The following is a 26428-nucleotide window of genomic DNA, read 5'->3' on the forward strand; positions in this document are numbered from 1 at the left end:
TGACTCAGTGATCTTGTGCACTGAATTTTGGAATGAGGATGTAAACCCCACTGGACTGGTTGGCAATGTGTTCATGTAATATTTATTCATTCACACAAAATGTCACTGAACAAAAATGTGAAAAGTGCCACCTCAGGGTAGAGCACACAACAATGAACGGTGCAATATGCAGGCACTTACTATGAACTTTATTTGAAATTCAATACATCCTGTTCTTTATGAGAATGCTGGTGTGAGCCATGCTCACCACAGGTAAACCCATCCCTCACCAGGTTGTATGCCTAATAGGCCATAGGGTTTACATGGCTGTGATATGATGTGGGTTCTTTAGAATCAGAATAAAGAGCTTCAAGGCATTTTGTCAACTGTGACATTGGTTAAAATGCACGCTGGAGATTTGGGCCATAGCAAGGGTGTAGTTGCATCAAGGTTTCTAGTTTAGCAGCTTTTTCTAACAAATTATAGAAATTAATGGCACAGGAGAAGGGCATTTGTTCCATTTTGTCAATGTAATTTGGGCTAATACTACTTCCCAGCTCTCAATCCTTTGCTTTGTACATTGCATACTTCAAGCAATTCTTAAAGCCGATGTCAGTTTTTGCCACCTCCACCCTTTTAGGCTGTAAGTTCCAGACACTAAAATATTCTGAGTGAGTTTCCCTCAAATCCTCTCCAATCTTTCTTTCAATTAAACCTACTTTAGTTGATCTCTCTTCCAAAGGAAATAGGACCTCGTAATTTCATGCACCTCGATTAAATAATACATCTTTTCTCAAACAAAACAACTCCAGTCTCATCAACCTTTCACCTAAAACTCTGCAGCCTGGCAACATCCTCATGATTCTGCCCTCGTCCCCACTAATATCCTCACATTCCTCCTGGAATATAAGTGACCACTCAGGCACAGTGTACTGCTGTGACTGAGCTAAACTTTCATAAAGTTCCAATGTAAACTCCCTCTCTTTTATTCAATGCATCATTTGTTAAGGCAAGTATTTCATGTGTTTCCCTGTTCCTGATTTTCTATTATTCACAATTTCCAAGAGCATCACCTAGTAAAAATAACCTGCATCCTGCTCGACCTACAAAATGCCTTTGAATATTTTGGATACCTCCCCTGATCTGTCAATGTTTTTGTGCAGTGTGTATTGTTCATTGTGCAGTGAATAACAGGATAGCAATTTAGACTGGACAGAGTGCTGAGAATTCTGGCACCCTGGATTAACCCTTAGATCCAAATATCAATCCATCAGATTCATAGATTGGATTTGGATCAGAGAAGAGCTACGTAGATGACTTCCCTCCAGGAGGGTCTGAATTGTTCCAGGAGTAGGTGCATTAATGGCCTGCTTTTACATCACATTGTACTTCGCTACAGATCAATTTTTTTTGTCACATGGGAGGCTTAACAAAACTGGAACCCATGACTGTTGGTCATTATAATAGAGAGACAATTTAGTTTGTGTCTGTTTAGAAATGCTAAATTAATTCAAACTTTATGTCACGTGGTTTTGTGCTTTTTGGTTGAGAACATATGACCCTTAATAGGAAAAGAAAGGGCAACATATGTATTTGTTTGGTTTGCCATCAGTCTGATGGGAATCTGCCAATAAAACTGTCCACTGAGCTGGGTTTTTGCTCACAGGTTGCTATTTTTAGAAGATTATGTGTGTACAAGATGGGCATTATCTCTAATAGACTGTTCTTGCTTCTCAGAACACAGCTGGCATCTACCAATGAGGAGGAAGGGCCTCATTCCAATGATTGATTAAACAAATTTGTTTGTCTATGTGTGCCAAAGAACCTCCTGGGAGCTTCAAAATCCCAATTAAAGACCTCTTTTTCCAGCTAATTGCTCAACTGTTGCATCAACTCCTTAATCTTGTTTTTGTTTAATTCTCATATTTAATGTATTCATTGCTTTCATTGACTTCTGTTGCTGTTTTAATTTGGGGTGGATTCAAAATTGACATTAATATTGGTTGAAATTTTCTTCTTCACTTTTGGCTTACTAAAAGCATTTGATTTGGATGAATTGAAAATTTATTTCAATATTCCAGTAAATTAAATTATTTTTCTTGTTGGATGTTAGAATGGCTCTGCATGACATTGTTAGATTGTGTTGGATATCAATTATATTTTGGGGTCATTCAATCTTTTCTGGTTCCTGTATTTGCAAGTTTTATCAAGCTTTCCCAATGTTTGTGGAGTATCTTAATACCTTTGGTTTACGTGGATTGGATTGACATCAGCAAGGGCAGACTCACAATCAATATCTGACTTAAGGCACAATCTCTTCCATTTTATAATATGGAGTAAATGAAAAAGGGTCTCTGCCTGCGGTTGGCATATGGAATGACGGGTAGTGAACTTAAGCTGTTGATTTGTCTGCAGGGAGCTGGAGTGTTGAAATGCCCTTGAAGAATAATAGGATGTGAGTCAACATCTGTGATTCCCCCCATTGATTGAAGGGAGTTGGTTCCAAAATGTGGAATTATGCCTCTGGACTCCATGAATGATTGGAAGAAGGTTTTAAAGCACTGTGAGACTGAATCCATGCTTGTGATTTCTCCTACAGTGATGGTCTTACAATCCCCTCATTGAGTGGTAGGATTTTGATCTGGGCTTGCTGATTCCATAAGTGGTGAGTTCTATAATCCCATGATGGCAAATGAAAAATGTACACCTCAAAAGAAATCATTGTATTGAGTAATCACTCATTGTATGAAAGTTGGGTAACCTGGTCATCAAATTGTTGCTCATGAAATCCCTCTGTGAGCAACTTGACAACTATGCTTCCTATATTACAATTCAAAGATACTTCATCAGCTGTAAAGCATTTTTGGACATACAGAGGTTGCTACAGAAAAGCTAATCTTACTTTCTTCATTGACTGGAGACCTAACTAGACCTGACACCTTACGTAATATGGCAAAAGAGCAAATCAGAGACTGGGTATATTGCAATGAGTAACAAACTTCCTGACTTTTCAAAGCTTTTCCACTAGCAATGCAAAATTCAGAAGTGTGATGGAAAACTCTCCACTTGCCTGGATGAATGCCATTCCAACAGGGCTCAAAGAACTCAACACTAGGTCAAAGCAACCCATTTGAATGGTACCCCTTCCACCACCAATGCACCATTGCTTCAGTGAGTACCATCTACAAGTTGTGTTGTAGCAACTCATCAGAAGCATTCCATCTCCCCCAAAGCCCCCATCTCTACCACCGAAAGGGACAAGAGCATGGGAATCAGAAACAGGTTTATAATCACTGACTTGTATATTATGAAATTTGTTATTTTGGGGCAGCAGTACAGTGCAAAGACTTAAAATTACTATAAATTACAAAATAAATAGTGCAAAATAAAAGGAATAATGAAGTAGTGTTCAAGGCTTCATGGACTGTTCAGAAATATGATGGCGGAGGGGAAGAAGCTGTTCCTAAATCACTGAGTGTGGGTCTTCAGGCTCCTGTACCTCCTCCCCGATGGTAGTAATGAGAAGAGGGCATGTCCGTCAGCAGTGATGGATGCTGCCTTCTTGAGGCACCGCCTCTTGAAGATATCCTCAGTGGTGGGGAGGGTTGTGCTCGTGATGGAGCTGGTTGAGTCTACAAACCTCTGTAGCCTCTTGTGATCCTGTGCATTGGGACCTCCATACCAGGCTGTGATGCAACCAATCAGGATGCTATCCACCGTACACCTGTAGAACTTTGTAAGAGTCTTTGGTGACACACCAAATCTCCTCAAGCTCCTGATGAAGTAGAGCAGCTGGCGTGCCTTCTTCATGATTGCATCATTGTGTTGGGCCCAGGATAGATCCTCCAAGATGTTGACGCCCAGGAACTTGAAGCTGCTCACCCTTTCCACTGCTGACCCCTCAATAAGTACTGGTGTGTGTTCTCCCAACTTGTCCTTCTTGAAGTCCACAATCAATTCCTTGGTCTTGTTGATGTTGAGTATGAGGTTGTTGTTGCAACCCCATTCAACCAGCTGATCTATCTCACTCCCGTATGCCTCCTCATCGCCATCCGAGGTTCTACCAACAACAGTGGTGTCATCGGTGAATTTATAGATGGCGCTTGAGCTGTGCTTAGCCACACAGTCATGAGTGTAGAGAAAGTAGAGCAGTGGGCTAAGCTCACATCCCTGGGCTGCGCCTGTGTTGATTGTGAGTGAGAAGGAGATGTTATTACCGATCCACACTGACTGTGGTCTCCCGATAAGGAAGTCAAGGATCCAGTTGCAGAGGGAGGTAGGGAGGGCCAGGTTGCGGAGCTTGTTGATTAATACTAGGAGATGATGATATTGAATGCCAAGCTGTAATCGATAAACAGCAGCTTGGTGTATGTTTTGTTGTTGTTTTGGTGCTCCAAAGCAGAGTGGGGAGCCAGTGAGATTGTGTCAACTGTAGACTTGTTTTGGTGCTAGGCAAATTGCAGCAGGACCAGGTCCTTGCTCAGGCAGTAATTAATTCCTGCCATAACCAACCTCTCGAAGCACTTCATCACAATGGATGTCAGTGCTACTGGGGGATTATCGTTGAGTCAGCTCACCTTGCCGTTCTTGGACACCAGTGTGATTGTTGCCCTCTAAGTACCACCATCTCTAGATACCACCATCTCTAAATTCCTCTTCAATTTGCACAGGATCTTAACTAGGAAATATCACTGCTAACTCTTTATTGTTGGGACAATATCCCGGAACATCCTATTTAATGCCATTTTCTACTTTCACAACATGGATTGCAGCATTACAAGATGACAGCTTGCTACTACACCTTCAAGGGCAATTAAGGATGGACAATAAATATAGATTGTGGTGGAGATGTCTATATCCTATGAATTACTTAAGAAACACATTCAAAATTCACTGGACAAACAGGTAGAGGTTGATGTCAGCTAACGGAAGGTACTCGACTCAAGCCAAGATCAATAAGGCTCTACGGGGCACTGGTGAGGCCTCATTTGGAATACTGTGCACAGTTTTGGGCCCCATATCTTAGGAGGGATGTGCTGATTTTGGAGAGGATTCAGAGGAGATTTACGAGGATGATTCCCGCAATGAAAGGGCTTACGTATGATGAGCATTTGTCGGTTCTTGGACTGTACTCACTGGAGTACAGAAGAATGAGAGGGGACCTCATAAAAACATTTAAAATATTGAAAGGACTGGACAGAGTAGATGTGGCCAAGCTGTTTCCCTTGGTGGGTGAGTCCAGGACTAGAGGGCACAATCTTAGAATTAGAGGGTACAAGTTTAAAACAGAGATGAGGAGAAATTTCTTTAGCCAGAGGGTGGTGAAGTTGTGGAATTCCTTGCCACGTGCAGCAGTGGAAGCCAGATCATTGGAGGTGTTTAAGGAAGAGATAGATAGATATCTAATTAGTCGGGGTATCAAGGGATATCAGGATAAGGCTGGAAATTGGGGTTAGAAAAGCTTTTTTTCCTCCCACCCCCCCACACCACCCCCCCCCCCCCAATTTCTCATTTCTTTTTCTTTTTTCTCTTTTCTTTGGAGCAGACTCGATGGGCCGAATGGCCTGCTTCTTCTCCCTTGTCTTGTGATCTTGTGAATAATACCCATCTCAGATGAATAAATAGTAATGGAAGAATCAGAAAGTACTTGGGGTTAGGAGTTGCCTGGAAAAATAATGACTCATTAATAATAGCATCAGTATTAATTCTTAAAAAAGTCCTACAATCTCCTGTAGGGAATGGTACCATTATGTGTTCCATTTCTCCACAAATTGCTAGGCATTAACTTTGATAAAACCAAAATAAAAATTACCTTTTTGCCATGTGGGTCAACATCAAAATTTGTTGCTTGCCATACTTGCTAGATTTATGATATTAAAGGGCATTAATCTCACCATAGCCATTTAGGGCTGGTAATTCATCCACTTTGCCACAGTGCTGTCAAAGTCTGGAGGAGAATACATCACTAAAATTGATTAAAGTTGAACTGTGCAATAATTTGTGAACTCAACATGTGTAATGTGACCCCCTCTCCCACCCTTGAAATACCACTGTACTCTTCAAAAATCTGTAAAAAGTATAGAGGATTTAAAACAAAGATCTTGTGAACATAATTATAAATAGTTTCCATATACTTCCGTATGAGCTGGAGAACACAACAGTGCAATTTATAAAGGTGAATAAAACATATCAGCAACTCGATTAGCACCCTTTCCAAAAGCTCAGGGAAAGGGCCAGAACTGAAAATAAGTACTGCCTAACTTTAGAACAACATTGGGAAGTTCCTCCCCGGCTCTTATAGAAAATCCAGCAAGCTCCTGTAAACTGTAATTATTGTGAAAGGGCAGAAAAAATGAAAAATTACTTTCATTCAATCTTGCCACAGAGACTAACAAGGCAACATTGATTATCAAAGCAATAAGAGGGCAAACAAATCACTGGGTTCATTTCCAGGAAAACAAAAATTAAAAGTTAAAAAAAAATTAAGTTCATCTAATAAATTAGTTGGATCATATATTAGAATATGGCACAAAATTCTGGACTCCATATTTCAAGACTAGAGAAATTAAAAAAAACACTCTTTATAGAACTGAGGATAAAACTATCAACAAATCTGAACAAGATGAAGCTATTCTTGCTAGAAAAGACAGGATGAGGAGAGGAATAAAAATCGAAAAACCTTGAAACACTGCAGGTCTGTTAGCATCTGTGGCAAGAAAAACAGTTAGTGGTTCGAATCAGTGACCTTTTGTCAGAGCATGTTAAACATTAACTCTGTTTCCCTCTCCACAAATGCCGCCTGACCCGCCGAACATTTCCAGCATTTTCTATTTTTATTTGAGATTTCCAGAATGAAGCATTTTGCTTTAAGATGAAGTGGCGGCTTGTTTGTGGTCCTCAAGTGAAGTTTTTCACAAGAGTAGATGTCGAGAAGCTAGTTCCAAATGGGAAACCCAAAAATATGAAAGGTAGTCTTAAATAAATTCAATGATGTATTCAAGGAAGGTGTGGGAATGTGAAATGTTTAAGGTCAATACTATATATTCCATTAAAGGAAAACGATTTGTATGGAGGTGGGGGGAGGGAGCAAAGAATCATAGGACAGATAAATAAGTGGATTAGGAAGAGCTTTGTGTGGAACAGTGACACCGGCATTGGTCTGTTGGGTCAAATGGTCCAATTCTGATTTGGCTAAATTGACCAAACCTGCCATCTAATGTTTTTGACTGGTGAAATGGAGTTGCTAACTCTGAAGAAAGCTTCGAGTAGTTATTATTCTGTTGGTCAGGAAGATAAGGTGGGTCAGTGAGAGCAGATCAATGTGAAAAGGGTGCAGAGAAATAGTAGGAAATAGAGTTTATTTGTATGGATACTGTGGTGCTTGGTAACTGGGTATGTTACACTCCTGAGAAGTGGAGAAAGTCAGATGACGAGCCTTGAGAGGAGTAATTGTAAAGGACTGCAGAGACATGGCACAGGAGGGGTCTGCGGTATGATGTTCATCAAGAAAAGTAATGAGGAGACTTGGAAGGTGTCACCAGGGAGCTAGATGGTGCCAACAGGGAATGTTGGGATAGAAAGGAAACAGGAAGCTAAAGAATGCAGTGTTGTTCCAAGGAAAAAGCCAATGAAAGGAAATAACTTCAAGGGAGTTCACATATTCCACATGGACAGAATAATAAAAAGGAATAAAAAAAATTATGTAGCTTTTCACTGACACTAAACTTTTTTTTGTTCTAATTGTGTTCTTTCTTGTATAATTTTGTTTAATTTTTGTTTAATTTATGTCTTTTTTTCTTAAGAATGTTGTGGATCTGATGCTATGTGCCTGTGATGCTGCTGCAAGTAAGTTTTTCATGCACCTGTGCATACATGTACTTGTGCATGTGACAATAAACTCAACTTTGACTTCAACCTTGAGGATAGCACAAAGAACACAGAATACAGTGAAACTATAATCCACTATCTGACCCTTGAGAAATCCTGATGGTTCAGCATCTGGTGTGCAGATTCTGGCACTCCCTCTCGCACACCAGGGCCCCCATTTCCCACGCTTCCTTGGAACTCATCGGGACACTGGTCCCATGTTCCTTTTAAACTCACCGGGCCCTTGTTTCCTCCATTCACTGGAAATCTTTATTATTATATTGTGCAATATTGAAAAAAAAAGTGAACTAAAAGTGTGTTGGAGAATTAATAGGAATGACTTCAAAAAGTCAAAAAATCTGCAAGTCCATCACCTCTCAAGATCACCATACTAACAATGCTTTATTCTACTGAATATGGATGGTGTGTTAGTGCCTGAGAAGAGATCAGGAGTGAAGCAAACAGATCCTCATACAATGACTGTGACTGTGAAAATGGGGGGAAAAGTGCAATAAGGGAAACCCCTGTTAGTTTAAGCAGGTGTTGAATCTCTTATCAGGAAGAGAACACGTCTGACTCCTGCTTTGAATGCTGCATTCCTTATCATTGCACTGAATTACTGCTTATCCAACAATTTCTTTAAATAGCTGAAGAGTGGTGCCATTCTTTGCTTGACTCCTCTCAGATATTGAGTGCAATATTGGACTGCCATGGTAGGGCTGCTAACCATGGTATGGACCTCTCAGATAGTGTTGCCAGTTGTCAAGAGCATGTGGGTAGTGGTGGCATTCTCAGCTTTCAGAAGGTTGTGGATGACTCCAGGGAGGCAAGCACAAAAATCTTGACTAATATTTTGGTCCAGAGATAGCACTCCTTTGTTGGAATTGCCATCCTTCAGATGAGATCAAGCCTGTCCTAGATGGATAGAAAATACAGCTTGTCACTTCCTTGAAGAACAGGAGAACTATACCCAGAGCCCCAGGGCCAGTACTTATCCTTCAATCAGCATTCCTAAAGAGGACCATTGCATAGTGGTTAAGTTGCTAGACTACTGTCAGAGATTGGGGACATTGATCTAGAGAAATAAGTTCAAATCTCACTGTGGAAGTTATGGAATATAAATTCAAATAATACAAAAAATCTAGAATTAATAAAAGCTAAACTTAAAGTTGACCATGGAATGACAAAAGATATCATAAAAACACAATCAGGTTCACTGATGTCTTTCAAGGAAGGAAACCTGCAGACTTCATAGTTTTGGCCTGTGAATCCAAATCCACCAATGTGGTTGACTCTTAACTGCATCCTCAGTTCAAGACCCATTAGGGATGTCCAATAAATGCTGGCATGCTCAGTGATGTCTGCATTTTGTGAATGAACAAATAGAAGAAAGCCAGATTGCTGTTCACAGAAATTGACTGCTCTATTACAATAGTGACAACGACGTAAAGGTAATTTATTGTCCACAACTGCTGAGGATGTGAAAGGTGGTTTATAAATGTAAGTCTTACCTTTTTAAATTTCCTGTGAAAACATTTGCAACAAGCAGCTCCCCAGTTCATCTCTGTCACTACAGCCCTTGCCACCGCAGAGAGAATAGTATACTGGGAAGAGGAGGAATTCTTGGAGGGAGAGGGAAAATGAGGATCGGGAAACAAGGGTGAAAAGGGATTGTGAGTGGCGGGAAAAATCTTGGAGAACCACTAGTAATACAGTGTGAGGAGTAGAACAGCAGATGGATTACTAAGTAAAGGGATGGATGAAACTGGTAACAGGACTGTGAGTAAATACTCATAGATAAATAATTCTTACTGCATAAGGCAAGTTAAAGGGAAAAGGAAGTTGCTTGAATCAGATCATGGGAAGATTCATTGCATGGGTATTGATGAGGAGAGTAGAAAGTAGTCCATAAAGGAATAATTAAGTATTTGCAATGGAGAAGTATAAAAGAATAATGTTCAAGGATAGGGATTTTTGAACAGTTCATGAACCCATGAAATCATCCTCATTATTCCTCTTTTGCACTATTGTTTTAATTTATTTTTTGGTAACTTATAGTAATTTTTGTGCCTTGCACTGTACTGCTGACACAAAACAACAAATTTCACGATGTATGTCAGTGATAATAAATCTGATTCTGATTCCCAGAGGGAATGAGTACCTCTGGAGGCTGAACGGATTCCTCCTGTCCTACAGTTTCCATAATCATACAGAACTTCTACTTTTTTGATTCTAACCCAAGTGAGTGACTTTTGAATGTTGGTGTTGATCTGAGTTCTGGACAATGTTTTCCATGAGAAGTTCTCCACTTCCACTACTTAGAGTGAAAGTGAGGAACTATAGACCAGTTAGCATCAGTAAAATAGCAATAGGATTGGTTAGAGTCCTCATGGATTTATGAAAGGGAGATAATGTTTGATCAATCTGTCAGAATGTTTTCAGAGTGTAATTAGTAGATTAGATAAAGGCAAACTGAATGATGCGGTGTATTTGGAATTTCAGAAAGCCTTCAATAAAGTCCCTCAGAAGAGATTATCAAATAAAATGAGAGTGTGCAATATAGTGGTCAATACACTGGCATAGATTGAGGATTGGTTAACATGCAAATAAGAGATTAAGATTATGCAGATAATTTTCAGACTGGGAGGTTGTGGTAAATGGTGTGCCATAGGGGTTTGTGCTGGGGCCCCAGCTGTTCATAATCTATATCAATGATTTGGATGGGAGGATCAAGTGTAATATATCCAAGAGACAAAGTTTGGTGGCAGTGTGGGATGTGAGGAGAATGCTGAGAAACTTCAAATGGCTAAGTGAATGGACAAAGCAATGGAGATGGAATATAATGTAGAAAACTGTGAGGTCATCCTCTTTGGAAGAAAAAGTAGAAAGATGCATTTTCTTTTAAATGGTGAATATTTGAAAGGTTTAGGTGTTCAAAGGGACCAGGATGACCTTGCATATAAATCAATAAAAGTTAACATGCAAGGTCAGCAAACAATTAGGAAAGCAAATAATATGTTGGGCTTTAAAGGAAGAGATTTTTGCAAGAGTAAAGATGGTATGCCCCAATTATATAGACCACAACTGGAATATTGTCTACCAGTCTGGTCTTCCTACCAAAGATATACTTGCAAGTGAAAGAGTTTAGTACACCAGACTGATTCCATGATTTATTGCAAGAGCGACTAAGCACATTAAGCCTGTAGTCTTTTGAGTTTAGAAGTGTGAGAGGTGATTGCACTGAAATGTATAAATTTTAAACAGGGCTTAACAGAATAGGTGCAGAGTTGATGCCTCCATGTCTGGTTGTCTGGAACCAAGGTTCAGAGTCTCAGAATAAGGTGTTGGCTTTCACGACAAAAGTGAAAAGAAACTTCTTTGGAATTCTCTGTGCGAGAGGACTGTGGAGGTTCAGTCGTTCAATATATTCAAGGCAGAGAACAATAGATTTCTAAGTCTTGAGGAATATGGAATTTGTATAGGAAAGTAGAACTGAGATAAGAGATCAGCCATGATCTTGTTGATTGGCAGAGAAGGCACAAGGAGCTGAATAGGCCACACATGCTTTTAGTCCTTACGTTCGTGTAATTAGAACTGTGTCAACTGCACTTTGGGCCTTCCCTTGGTTTGTTCAGGTCAGCTCGAGTGATTTCACCAAGTGAAGGTTCATCTCTCTGGTTCAGAGTTGGCAACTTCAAACTGAATCAGGGTTCAAAGAGCTAAGAGGATATATATGATAAACTAGATGATATCACAAGATCAGATGTTATAGGATCAAACATCTAAGAATGCCTCCAATCAAAATTAACAACACTTCCTCAAGGCTATGCTATGACATTCATAGCTTCTGCTGGGCCAGGCATTGGTTATGTGTTCTCATAAGGGCATGTCAATGACCCTCTCACTGCTATTTGGATGAGGTAAGAGTCTCTGCATTTTTGTGGACAAAGGGTGCACCTCAACAGACCATTGTGACTGATTGGGGCATTTGGCCTTTTGTAAGAATAGGAAGTCACCTTTAAAAACTACAGCCAAGTGATTAATTAAGGGAAGGAAAGGAAAATATTTTAGGAAATTTTGTGGGTATGGAGGGGGTGTGGAAGAAAGGGAGAGGAGGGAGATTATAAATTATAGAAACGTAAAATGTACTGTAGAAATAATTAGACAGAAAAGGGGAAATTGCAACAGGTATCGAGTGATCAGTCAAGCATTAAAGAATGATGGTGTTACAGAGGTTGGAACCCAGATTAGTGCCTGATGCATTAGAAGCCAATCAAATTGGTAAATGAGATGATGAAGCAGGCATTTAAGTTCACAAAAAAAAACAGTGGCCAAGGGACTAAAGAGACATAAAAGTAGACTAGTAAAATATTCATAAATAGGGCTCAGATGGAAATCACTGGAGGGCACTAAAGTAAAACCAGGAATGGGAGGTGCTACAACGGAAACTCTGAAGCTCATTAAGAGCCTGGAGCTCCTGGAAGACTGATGAGATTCCAGTTGGAATAAAAATGCCGAAAGCATTCCCCTGGTAGTTATTGTCCTATTAGTGTGACGTCTATTGTGAAAAAATCAGAAGAATGTTAAAGGAAGCATTTTAGCAATAAGCCCAATGTTTATAGAAAGCCGAGATCATGTCAAATTCTGTGTAAATGCAGTTAATGAATGAGCTTTGAGACTCTCTCCTCCACCTTGATGCATAAAGAGCACATGATAAAATAGGCCATAAAACACTGCTGAATAAATTGAAAGCTCCATCTTCAGATGTTTGATACAATTAACTGGCCAAAGTGGCCACTTACTGATGGGAACAGACTATGCAGCAGGGTAGTGATTTTTCTCAATAATTAATTCTGCTTTCATAAAATTATTAATAGTAACTTGTCTAGGAAAGCAAAGTAGTTAAAAAGAAATATTATTTAATAAAGCAAAAGCAACTTAGAAAATGAGCAAATTGAACTCAAGATTATCAACGTAGGAATGAAAAAGGTAAGTTAGAAAACAATGTGTGCACAAGGTTAATTCTGGAGGCAGATGCTGCAGAAAAATTTAATTGTGAATTTCGAATGTAAAGGGATTCTATGTATGAAGGAGAAACTAAATAGTTTCAGGTAGGCCAAGTTGAACAACCTGGACCAGCATGGTATCTCCACCTACATTTGTAACATACACCACTTAGAAGAAAATATATTTGGAAATGTACTACAGTAACTGGTATCATGAAAAGTATTGCAATGAGAGAAGTACATTGATAATGGATTCAGGAAAGGTTTTGGTGAAATGGTTTGGCATTTGTTGAAGATACTATTCAGTGTGGGGAATAGAACGTACACCATGCCATGGGGATTGTGGAACTATTGAAATTAGAAATTCAAGGGACAAATGAAAGCAAAGATTATTAGAAACACAGGAAATAATTGCCAGGTGGAAACTCCTGGGTTTCCGTATCTGAGATCATCAGATCATCTATAACTAAGGTATTGCAATTCAGGGAAGAGAAAGGAAGAAAACCTTAGAGACAATAAAAACTTTCAATCAGAGAGGGAATGGACAGAGCACATTGAGAAGTACTTTGTGTGAAAGCAAATGAGAACAGGCAATGAATTTGCCAATAAACTGAAAGCCAAAGTTGACTGGAGGAGAGAATATTTTTCAGTTTAGAAATGATAAGCTGGAGATACATAGAAAGCACGTCTTGTGGCTGTCCACCTTAAACTAGAAGTAAGGGAAAAAATAAGCTTCTTGGCTTTGTCATCACTGATATATTGGGGTAGTATGAAGAGCAACATGTGCTATAAGAAACTTAAGAGCACAAGAAAATAGGAGCAGGAGTAGGCCACTCAGACCCTCGGGCCTGCCCTGCCATTCAATATGATCAGGGCTGATCTGCCTCAGGCCTCATATCTGCTTCTGTGCCAATTCCCTACAGCGTTCAATTCCCTGACCTTTCAAGAATTTATCTATTTCCTCTTTAAATGCTCTCAATGATCTAACCTCACAGCCCTCTGGAGTGAAGAATTCCAGAGATTCACCAACTTCTGTGAGAAGAATTTCAGAAGCCCTCAGTTTTAAATGATCTTTGATCTGTGTACTTAAAACTTCATGTTGGAATTTTAGATTTCTGTTCTAAACAGGGAGCTTTCCTTTATTATTAGGAACACGGAAGCAAGTTATTTGAATCGAAAATAAAAGAAAATTGGGATGGTTACATACTGGAAGTTTATTTTACTTATTCCTGAGATGTGGGTGTCATTGGCAAAGCAGACGTTTGATGCCTTAACCTAGAGAAGGTGGTGGGGAGGCACCTAAAACAGTTGTAGTTTATACGTCCTGAACTGTCACCTCTAGGAGAAAAACTCAAAAACTATTCCTGTGCAAGAATGGGAGAGCCTTCTTTGTCTCATTGCCCTCTCTACAGCATATGTTTACACTCACACCTACCTGCAAATTCCAACCCAAGTTATTATTCATATTGTAGGCACAGGTAGTGAAAAAACAAATCATTTTCAGTTTACTTTTCAAAATTGGATTTTGCTGAAAAAAAGAAAAATAGAAGAAAAATGATGAGGAATAGTGTTGGGGTAAAAACATGGCATAGAATCTGTACTCTGAGAACAATATTTTCAAATCAATACAGTTAGCTTAGAGGGGCATCTTGGTCAGCATGGACAAGTTGGGCCAAAGGGCCTGTTTCTGTGCTGTATTACTTTACAACTCTATTACTCTATATCACTCACTGATTTACACATAACTTCCCTCGAAACATTGCCAGGAGCGCAACATTTCACTTTTAGCTTTGAATGTGAAAGTCTAATTGATACCTTTGTAAATTACATTCAGTGCCATAAAACCTTCCATGTTCTAGACAGCTCAAGTATTCTAGAGTTAGATACAACCTAATGGCTACATAATTTAATCCCAAACATATTGGCCATAAAGGATTCAACCACTTGGATATTTCTTCTGTGGACCTGATCATGGGTTTTGTGGAACAGTGGAATAGGTGGGATTCTTTCCTCTAGCCAGTGGTGGTTAGAAATAGTCAAATATTCATGCTGTATTAATACTGGATTGCAAACAAGTCCAGCCTCTTCTCTCCCCGGACCATCAATGTCTTAGGTCGAAGAAATATCAGCGATGACCAATACCAGAACTGGAGCAGCTGTTGCCACTGCCGTGGTTACAAGAGGTTGGATGCAGAGTAACAAAGGTTTCTTCAAAGATTTGCGATTATCTTCAAGGCTCAATAAGTCATAAGTAAAGACTCAATACTTAACTGCTAGGTAAAGCTAAAGTAACTGCACTCATGAAGTTCAGCGTGATCCAGGATAGGATAGTTTACTTCATCTTTGCCACAACAATGGACTCCCTCCACCCCTTCCTCAGTGCACTGTGCGAGCAACGAAATCTACTGTAGGAAGCATTGTTACTTGCTCTAACAATGTTGAGATAACACCTCTACCTTTAAGACTCCCTCTGAATTAGAGTCATAAAGCAATACAGTATGGATACAGGCCCTTTGGCCCAACCAGTCCATGCTGATCATGTTGTCCACCCAGCTAGTCCCAATTTCCTGTGTTCAGCCCATATCCCTCCAAGCTCTACCCCTCCATGTACCTATCCAAGTTCTTCTTAAATGATACTATTGTACCTGCCTCAACCACTACCTTTGGCAGTTTGTTCAATATACTCACCACCCTCTGTGTGAAAAGGTTGCCCCTCAGGTCCCTTTCAAATCTTTCCCCTTTCACCCTAAACCTATGCCCCCTAGTTTTGGACTCCCCTGCCCTTGGGTAAAGACTGTTACGATCCACCTTATCTATGTCTCTTGTAATTTTAAACACTTCTATAAGGTTGTCCCTCATTCTCCTCTGTTCCAAGGAGTAAAAACCTAGCCTGACCAACCTCTCCTTATAATTCAGGCCCTCTAGTCCTAGCAACATCCTTATAAATCTTTTCTGTACTTGTTCCAGTTGAACCACATCTTTCCTGTAACAGGGTGACGAAAACTGTGCACAGTACACCTTGCTGCAGCCTCACGGATGATTTATACAACTGCAACATAATGTCCCAACTCCTATACTCAGTGACCTCACTGACGAAGGCCAACATGCTAAATGCCTTTATTACCACCCTGTCTAACTGTGATGTCACTTTCAATGATCTATGCCCTTGTACTCCTAGGTCCCTCTAATCCATTACACTTCCTAGTGCCCTTTCATTCATAGTATAAGTCCTACGCTAGTTTGATTTTCCAAAATGCATCACCTCACACTTATCTCGGCCCACTTCCCTAACTGATCAAGATCTCCCTGTAACCTTCTTCACTATCAACAACACCTCCTAATTTTGTGTTGCGCAACCTTCTGCCATTCTGATGATTTATAATTATTTCATTACCTTCGGACGTAGATTCTGGAGTTCACTAACTTAATTGAGGGAACACAGCCATTACAAGAATTGTACACTAGTTTAAGAGAAAGATCTACTCATGCTTTCTTGGAATAGAAATAGGCAATACGCATGCTGAATTCATTTAAAATAAAATTTCTTATCTTCTGATAAATACAGACAAAGTGTCAGTGGTCAGAAACAAGTCCCTAGGTCTGAAACTCATAGTACAAACCTCAAGAAAGAATGGAAAATCATTCAGCCTTTCATCTCTGCTTGTTTCACCGTGCCTGTACAGCCTAACTATTATAGAATCTGTCCCACAAATTAATCTTTTATATACATCATGTACAATCTCCCTTTGCTCAAACCTACTCAAAGAGTCTCATTCCAAATGCCATAGACAGCTTATTCGGTAATGTATCCTTGTTACTCATTTAGCCATCTTTTCCATATAAGCCAATTCTATCATAATCTCCAAACAAGCCATCTGAACTCCCTCCAAAACCCACATAATATTTACCCTAGTAGTAGCATGTCTAGAAATTGGATTTCCTTCACATTTGGAGCTAGGTGCATTGCTAATCCCAAATGGAAAGTCATTACATTTGCAAAATTAGATAATTTTTGTTTTAAAAAATCATTATTACTGTTTACCCTCTTTCAAAAGCATTAAAATCTGACCTGCACATTTCATGGGCATTGCTACTAATTAGGTAGGGAACAGCAATGGGTTTGCTTAGGAAATTGGTCAGTGTTGTTGATGTGATCCCTCCCTGATAGACTGAGAATACTGGATGGGTCTTCTAGAGGAGACCTCTCCTGAGCATGGACTGGGCTGATTACTCCCTGTGGCCAAGATGGCCCCACACTCATGTAATCTGCTGCTGCATCATTGCATTTGTGATGTCCATTTATCCCAGATGATGCTTTAAATCATATAGGTTTCTCTACTTGACGTACTCCTTGTTGAACTGTGATATGATAGCAAAGTTCATAAGTTGTGAACTTTTAATCCATTTTCAGTCTGTAAGTAATGAAAGGGCACCACGTATGTGGATAACATCATCACGTGTAGGAAATATGCAAGAGAAATGACATCTGTGTTTGGGTGAATAGGGACAGGAAATGCTCAGTGGGCAGAAATTCAAAAATAAAGGGGCAAATTCTTCTAATAATTTGCAAAATTTATTTTTTATGTGAGATTTATACAACAAAAAAGGAAGCAGGTGGATCTAATATCTAGATATCAGCATCCCACCTCTTTTACTTCCTCCAAAACACACAATAACTCTGTCTGCCCACTTAATTCCTTTTCACAACCTGTATGCAAACTCCACAACTGACAATCCTTCCACACCCTGAGAATTCCTTTCACAACATGAATTCTACCCATGAACAGAATTTCCCATCTAGCTAATCTGCTACTCAAATACTATCTAAAGATAGTTGAACAAATGTCAGAAATATAATATTGAAAGTATGCCTTTTAGTATAGATTAATACACAAAGGCAAAAGCAATTGAACATAGCAATCTCTGACAATTGCTTTGTTGGTGGACTGTTGACTGCACTTCCATTTGACCATTGCTTTGTACATTGTTTCAACCAGTAGAATTAGCTCAATTAGTAGTGGAATATTTGGGTCACATAGATGTCAGAGGTTTGCTGGCTGTACTTTATGTTAATGCAACTTTAATACTCTCTAATGTTGCCTTTCTGTATTTTATTCCTTGGTGACAAAGCAGTGGTTTCCTTAAATGCATTTCTCTCACTTCTGGGTTACTAATGAGGTCACTCTAAACACAAGCTGCAGTCTGAATTATTCAGATATTTTATGCTTTGTGCTCTGGTGCTTGACATTTAATCCAACAGCGATATCCTGATGTTGCATTGCTGTCAGGTCTGAAGCATTACCTGAAGTGAGATTTATGAATGTAATGTTCGTAAAAAGCCTGTGAAAGTGACTCAGTAAGAAAAGTGAATCTCATCTCAGTGGTCACTTCTGGATGGGGAGAACGCAGGCAAGTTCATATTGACAGCTTACTATATTTTTACAGTTGTCACCACCCCAGGAATAATTAAATTCTTGAGCAGCACAAACATTTAGATCTATCTCAATTGGAATCATAGAATTCCATTAAATTAGAACACTGAAACAGCCCGATTGCCCCAACTAGTCCGCGATGGTGCTTATTATCCACAGTCCTCCTCCCATCCAACTTCATCAAACTCTTTCAACACTTTGTTCTTTTCCTTTACATTTCTATTGATACATTTAAATGCTTTTGTTGCAACTACTCCAAGTGATAGGGAATTGTGCACTACAACCATTCTCTGAATAAATAGGCTGCTCTTTAACTACTTATTAGTGACCATTTTATATTTATGATTTGGACTCTGTACAGCATTTAATTCACTCAGAGGTCTTAAGGGCAGATATGCAAGTATTTCTAGCTGTAAGAAAACACGATGATAACCATAAGATATAGGAGCAGGCTTAGGCCATTCGGCCCATCGAGTCTGCTCCGCCATTCAGTCATGGCTGATTTTTTTTTTCTCAACCCCATTCCCCTGTCTTCTCCCTGTAACCCTTAACCCCCTTGCCAATCAACAACCTATCAGTCTCTGGCTTAAATATGCCCAATAACTTGGCCTTGACAGCTCTCTGTGGCAACAAACTCCACACATTCACTACCCTCTGGCTGAAGAAATTCCTCCTCATCTCAGTTCTAAAGGGATGTCTGTTTATTCTGAGGTTGTGCCCTTGGATCCTGGACTCTCCTACCAATGGAAACATCTTCTCCACGTCCACTCTATCCAGACCTTTTAGTATTGAACTAACTATGGGGTAACTATGGAGTGAGAAACGCATACAGTATATTCAACTGCACTACAGTGGTTAGGAGATAATTTGTATTTCATTTATATTACTGTTGCTGGGTCAGTGGTTGTTATGTGGGAGAACCTCTGGTCAAGGACTTTGTTTATGTTAATGCTTGATGTGATATGGTTTTATAGTTATAGCTTGCAGCAAGAACCACCACTGTCACTTTCAGACTATAGAAACACAAAAAAAAGGTCAGTTATGTTCTCCAAGAGTAAGGGTAACCAGCAATGCAGAAATACCTTTTGTAGTAATCCAGCGAGATAATGCTGCTAAGTTGTTCATCAAATCATTCAGTAAAGGCTATCTTATTAAATTCAATGCTGATATGTGATTTGAAACTCAGACGTTTAAGTCTTTTTACTCAGAAGTGTGCAACTTCTATTGGTGTTATAGGAAAAAAGGCTCTGGCTAATTGGTGTAAGAATTGCCTTGGCGGTCTTTAACAGCTAGATCAAGCTCAGCTCTGCAGAAGTCTGCTGTCTGCTCTCTCCCTTGGGTACCTGTGGGTTCAGGGCATTGTCTATAATGATATTACAAGGGTCTGAAATGACTGCTGTGGTAGTGTATCAGTTTTCAAAATACTATATGGATATGAACAGACTGACTATTTACATTTTTGCGAATTTAATGGTCATCAAGGGAAGAATTGGCACAGGAGAATGGAAACGTACCCCTTTCAGGCAGCAAATTAGCTTCAAGCAGTCTCTTATTGGGGAGAGCAGGAACAAGGTACAATGTGAAGCTCCCACTACTGTGCCCCAACCACAAGAAAGGCTCACTGCTGTACCTTCCTCAGTAGCCACCCTGTGACCTCGGAGCAATCCAGGCCATTCTGTGCTGGACTAGAGGCTGCTTTGTTGGGGCTCAGTAGCCTTTGGCACTGGTCTCAGATAGCTCAAGTAGATTTCACATAGGACTCTTGCAAATCACTAAGAGTTTCAGCACATCTGCTTCTTTCAAAACAAAAGTTTGAAAACAACCAGTTCAAATTTTTACTCAAATGAACATTTTCTTTAAAATCTTCAGTGACTGTCAGTATAGTTTTCAATGTGAGAAAGATCTTCATAGATTTTATTGGGTCGGCCTTCTCCCTATATTACATCGCTTCCCATTAGTACCGTCTATGTAACATAAAACATTATAATGAGAATGAATCCTCCAGTGGTTCTATTTTTATTGCAGCCTATCAATTTTACAGAGCAGTAGTCATAAAAATATTATAAAATATGATAAATCAATCTTCTTATGAGCAATGTGAGCTTTATGGTGGCTTAAGTCCTAGATGAGCTGATCCAGATTTTTCCTATCTTGTGTTTTATTCACTCTTGTCTCTGCCCTGTTTAAGTACTCTAATAATCTGGGCACTCCATTTCACAGAGAGGCTGCAGCACAGAAACATATAAAGCCCTGTCTATCACGAGAACCTGCCTCACCTCCACTGACTCCGCCTACACTTCCCACTGCCTTGGGGAAGTATAATCTGCCAGTATAATCAAGGACCCCTCCCACCCCGGTCATTCTCTCTTTTCCCCCTTCTCGTCAGTCAGAAGATACAAAAGCTTGAGAACGTGTACCACCAGGCTCAAAGAAAGCTTCTGTCCCACTGTCATCAGACTCTTGAGTGGACCTCTTATACGATAAAGATGAACTCTTGATCTCTCAACCTACCTCATAAAGGACCTTGCACTTGATTTGTCCACCGCACTGCACTTTCTCTGTAACTGTAACACTATATTCGCATTCTGTTTTTTTATTTCCTTTGTGTTACCTTGATGTACTTATGCATGAAATGATCTGTCTGGATGGCATGCAGACAAAAGCTTTTCACTGTGTCTCGGTACATGTGACAATAATAAACCAATTAAAACATTTTAAAAAAAAATTTGGCCTAACATCTATGATGTCCCATATGAGTCTTTTCCCAACTTACTTTATCTCATCCTTGTTCTGGCCAAAGTAAATATTGATATAACCCTGTTTAAGTAATTCCTTTCTTTTTCATGAGTTTATCCAGCTTTCCCTTAAAACCATCTATGTGGTAGCAAGTTCCATGTACTAACCACTCTATTGGTTAAAGGAATTCCCCAATTGTCTATTCCATTAAATAGTAACTACCAGGTTTATAGCTCCTTTCACGTGGGAACATTACATTTTCTGACTTGCCTTTGGTCATCCTCTCCCTTGGTATTATTTCTGTGCCAATGAGTGGAAACTATCCCACCTTTCAGGTTAATTTTCACATAGTGCATATTTTGCCCCTCCAGTTTTCCGCAGTGGTGAAACGTTGACTCTTCACCGCAATACAATTGTCCAAGTGCACATCACCTCCTGGCAGTCCAGCCATCTGTTCAATGTTCACAGGCATTGGTAGAATATCATTACTAGAGGGAATTTCAGGGACATTGCCTTTGTTTGACTAGCAGCAGTTCCACCAGACGTTACAGGATGGTGATGAAGAGTGGGTCGACAGAAGACACTACAGATGCTGGAAGTGGAGCAACAAACAAACTTCTGGAGGAACTCAGCGGGTCGAGCAGCATCTGTTGGGGGGAAAGGAATTGTTGATGTTTTGGGTTGAAACCCTGCCTCAGGGAACTTGGCTGTTTTGCCCTGCTTCTCCAACTCCACCTGCAATCCCAAACCCAGAGCCGTTAGCATCAAACATAAACATTCTCCAAGATCAGGTCGGTTAACTTAGCACAGACCTCAGAAGGAATACATCCCCTTTCTGGTGCTTACAGGTTAAACTCATTAATTTTATTAGATAATGACAGTTAAACTAGCTGATATTATTCAACCCATAGTACACCCCTCCAGATTTTTAATTCATGTTAGTGGAAACAAAAAAATAGTGGCTGTATATAATAGGAGGCTGATTCAACATTGTTCTGCTTACCCACCATCCAAAAACAAAATAATTACCACTGAGGAATCAGGGAGTTCACCCATATTCTCAATCTGGGTTCTTATTCTTATCGAGTGACAGATTTAATTTGTCTTTTGCCAGAATTTGGTTTCACAAATAATCTTTAGTGTAAACTTTCAACACATGTTAACATAGACTAGGGAGGATTTAGGCAGCTTATGGAATGATATTAACTGGCGCTCTTGCCGTAAAGCATAAAGAAAGGATTACATCTTGTGGAAACATTGCAATCTGAAGCTTAATTCACTGAGTTCACAGTTCAGGCTTGCAATCCAAATATAAAAGAGAATAATTAAAAGATGAAAGAAGTTTGAGCAAGAGATTGTGCAGCTGCCAGGCTGTAGCTCATTTCAATATCCTTATGTATTAAAAAATGAAAACAGTTAATTTTTGTGATTTCTACATTTAAATAATTTGTCAGATATTTCTTACAACCTGCAATTTTTCTATATTGATTGTATTAAAGTATGTAGTGTGGCTTGACTGTAACCCCTCCACACCCATTTAATATCTTCCAACCCAAAACCCTCTGAGAACTTGATGCTTCTTCTATTCTGGCCTCTTGCATACCTCCAATTCACCCTTGCATTGGAAACCATGGTGATCCCCTTCATGAAGTTTTCTACTTCTCCGTTGCTCTCTTCCCTGGTTTCAGACACCTCAGAATCTCACTGGAGCACAGAAACTGGTCCTTCAGTCCACTGAGTCTGCCTCGACCATTTACACTAATCCCATTTTATTCTCCCCACGTTCTCAGGATCAGCATCAGATTTATTGTCATCGACATATGTTGTGAAGTTTACTGTTTCTGTGGCAACAGTACAATGCAAGACATAAAGACACAAAAATTACAATAAGTTACAAAATAAATAAATAGTGCGAAGGAGGAATAACGAGGTAGTGTTCATGGGTTCAGGGACCATTCCAAAATCTGATGGTGAAGGGGAGAAAGCTGTTCCTGAAACGTTAAGTGTGGGTCTTCAGGCTCCTGTACCTCCTCCCCGATGGTAGTAACGTGAAGAGGGCATGTTCCGGGTGGTAAGCGTCCTTAATGATGGATGCTGCCTTCTTGAGGCACCGCCTCTTGAAGACTTTCTTCAGATCCCCCCAGATTCTACCATTAGGAGGAATTTACAGTGGTCAATTAACCTGTCACCCACAGTTTCACTGGGGAATGAATTCAACATGAGAAAAATCTTGGGTTGGGAGTCCACAATTATTGACTGATCAAGGACATATATTTGATCAGGAGACAGAATCCAATACTACCAATTGCAGAAACTGAAGAACTCATTAGTGAATGAAGTTTTGCTCAGATGAAAATAATACTATACTGATTGTGGTAAAACTGGGAATGGTCAATAGCCATAAGACATTGTTTACCCTCAGTCATCTCAACACACAGCCATATTGCTTCATGTATTGTTACTGGGAGAATTGTTTTAACTTATATGCCAAGTGTTTGTTCACTACCTTATTCCCTCCACAATGAAACATTTTATTTTGTTAAAATTGTTGTATTGCAGCAAGTTGTTGTTGTTGCTAAGTCATCCCTGTAATGGAGAGAGATTATTGATATTATGACCACCACGTTGACTGGGTGGGTTTTGTGGATCAGAATTCCTGCCTTATTCTGTTTTATCTCCATCGGGAGTGTTTTTGAACAGGATCCCCTCCTGGAAATCATTCTGAAGGTTAGGTTCTTGGCTCTCAATAAAACGAAGAACATACTGGAGCAGGCCTCACCATAGTTAGTGAGACTACAGCAGCTGGTGGACGTATTGGAAAGGTGGAATGAGAGGTTCTAATCTGTGCCCGAACTGGGAGACTCCAAACCCCGACTCTCCGTGGTGGGTATTTGGATCAGAGATGGGTTTGTTTTTGGGGTGGACTGTTTAATGGAGGAAAAGAGATGGTTTACTGACATGGAGCCAAGTATTTCAGGGGATGTGGAAGTAATCCTGCTGCTCCTGGCTGAAAGGCAGTACTGTAAGGCACTTATACTTTCCCTGAAAGTTGTCCTCACTTCTCAAGGACTGTGGGGAAATAGGATGACTGTGAGGCTGTTACCCTTCTTCTATTATTTAAGTGGACAACCCTGCACCACTCCACTCCATGACACAATGGATGGAAAAACTGGTGAGTCATTCTGAGTGTCCCAGTCAATATTAATCCCTCAATCATCTTCATTAAAACAGATTACCTGGTCATTATCACCGAGCTGTTTATGGGTGTTTTGCAGTATGGAAAATGGTATCTGCACTTCCTACATTCCAACAGTGACTATAGTTTAAAAATGAGCTTTAAAACTCTGTGATGTCTGGAATGTGACATGAAAGGCAGTGTATGACTACAGAATTTTCTCTTTAAATATTATGAGCAAGATCCTGTCTTTGCATCATGCAGAATGATTTCAGAGAACATACTGCAGGGATTCAAACAGTTCTGAACTTGTGTGAGGCCCTCATAATTGCATTGAATTTCAATAATTTCATTCCATTCCACTCATCCTGAAAGGCCAGTATCTCTTGTCATTCCATCAGAATACTTCAAGAGCTTTCGATATGAAATCTGGATGCACTGTGACTGGTTTTGTTACACAGGTGCACAGTAATGGGAAACTTCATTGGTGGAAGAACGGGTTGTGATTAGAGAGGTTGTGTAATAATCAGTGAGCAAATGGAAAGAAGAATTTCCTGAGTGCTCTAAATATTATGCTGCTTAAGGAAGGCACTTTACAGCTGAATAAACTAGCATATTGTCACAAGAGAGTATACATTTTAAGTGAAGTCTTTGAGGCACCTTTATAAACTATATTAAACAAAGAATGGAGGAAGTAAACCTGAAGTAGTTCTCTCAGAAGCACAGAATAGCAAGACAATATAATGCAGGGCAGATGTTTCAAACTAACAAGTCCCAGGTGAGACTAGAGGTCACGTGTCGTGTTTTTTTTTCAACACAGAACGGCCAATGTTAGAATGGCTAAAGCAGATGAGGATGTGAACCTTGAAATTTTTCAAAGGATCTCAGGTCCTGTTTTTCAAATCAAGTGATAAACTTGATGTACAGTGCATGCCAACCCTCCTTAGTCATTATCGCCACGGTTAACCCGGCATGGAAGCACTCACGGATGGTTGTTATGGCTCTGAGTGAGAAGTACACAACAGCCTATTTCATTCCCTGCTTATTGAATAAGAACTCAAGCCTCCAAGATGTTTTGCAAGTGAATCCTGTGTCCTGGCCTCAATTCCCTTTCTGACCAACTCATTTCAGTTGCGGATCACCATCTGCTTAAAGAAATACTTCTTGGTGCCTGCTTAAGCATTCCTTTCATAACCCTGACCCTGTGCCCCATTGTACTGTTCTCCCAGAGCATCTCACCATATCATTCCAGGTTTATTTTCTCTATCTATCATGTAACTGGTACAATTCTATAAGGGTCCCTCAATAAGGCATCTCTTTACAATTTTCCAAGTTAAACACAATTGTGCCTTTGAGTGTTGGAGGTAATTTCAACCTGGCACCAGAGTGGGCAATTGAGAAGGATAGAATGCTGGTTAATTCAACAACAGACATAAATTTCTATTGACTTCAATGTAGTGTAAAATTGGTCCAGTTGTAAAACCAGTGTCCCATTCAATTTTGACAGCTGGATAGGCTTAAAATTGCTTGCATTCCTTTTTGTTTGATCGGTGGGATATTTGAGCTGCACAAGAATGGTAAAGTTCTCCTTCTCATTTACTATTGATTACTCTGTCTTACCACGACATATTTAGTCTATGAAGCAAGCTTCCCATTACATTCAGCCTCTGTAACAATACCTTGCACATTTAGGCTTCATATCAAAAGCTATTGAAGAACTGTGACACAATGGCAAGAGATACTGGCCTTTCAGGATGAGTGGAATGGTTTGTGATTATTGAAATCCAATACAATTATGGCAGTCTCAGACAGGTTGAGAACTGCTTCCCTTCCAGTCAAATATTATTGCGAGGCTTGTCTATTTTTTTATATAGATGCTCTCTTTCTAAGTTCATCATGTAATTTCTCAAGTTTATTTAAGATTTCATTTAACTAAAGTGTCAATAATTCATCCCAGCTGTGGTCCGAATCCATCCCCCACATGCCCATCCACATCACTGCCTGTGATTCCAAGGTACCAGTGACAGATGTGATACAGGCAGGTTTCCTTAACCCTGCAGACAGATTCAATTAGTATTGCACATTTATATCAATTAAACATGCCCTAATTAAATGCAAACACATTCTAACAGAAAACATGTCAACAGCACCCTTTCAATCTCAAACCTTATTTTAAATAGTTAGCTTATTCCCAGTCGCTCCACTTCCCTCCCTCAGCACGGTCCTGCCTTAAG

Source organism: Pristis pectinata, chromosome 28, assembly GCF_009764475.1.
Source record: "Pristis pectinata isolate sPriPec2 chromosome 28, sPriPec2.1.pri, whole genome shotgun sequence".
Lineage (NCBI taxonomy): Eukaryota > Metazoa > Chordata > Chondrichthyes > Rhinopristiformes > Pristidae > Pristis > Pristis pectinata.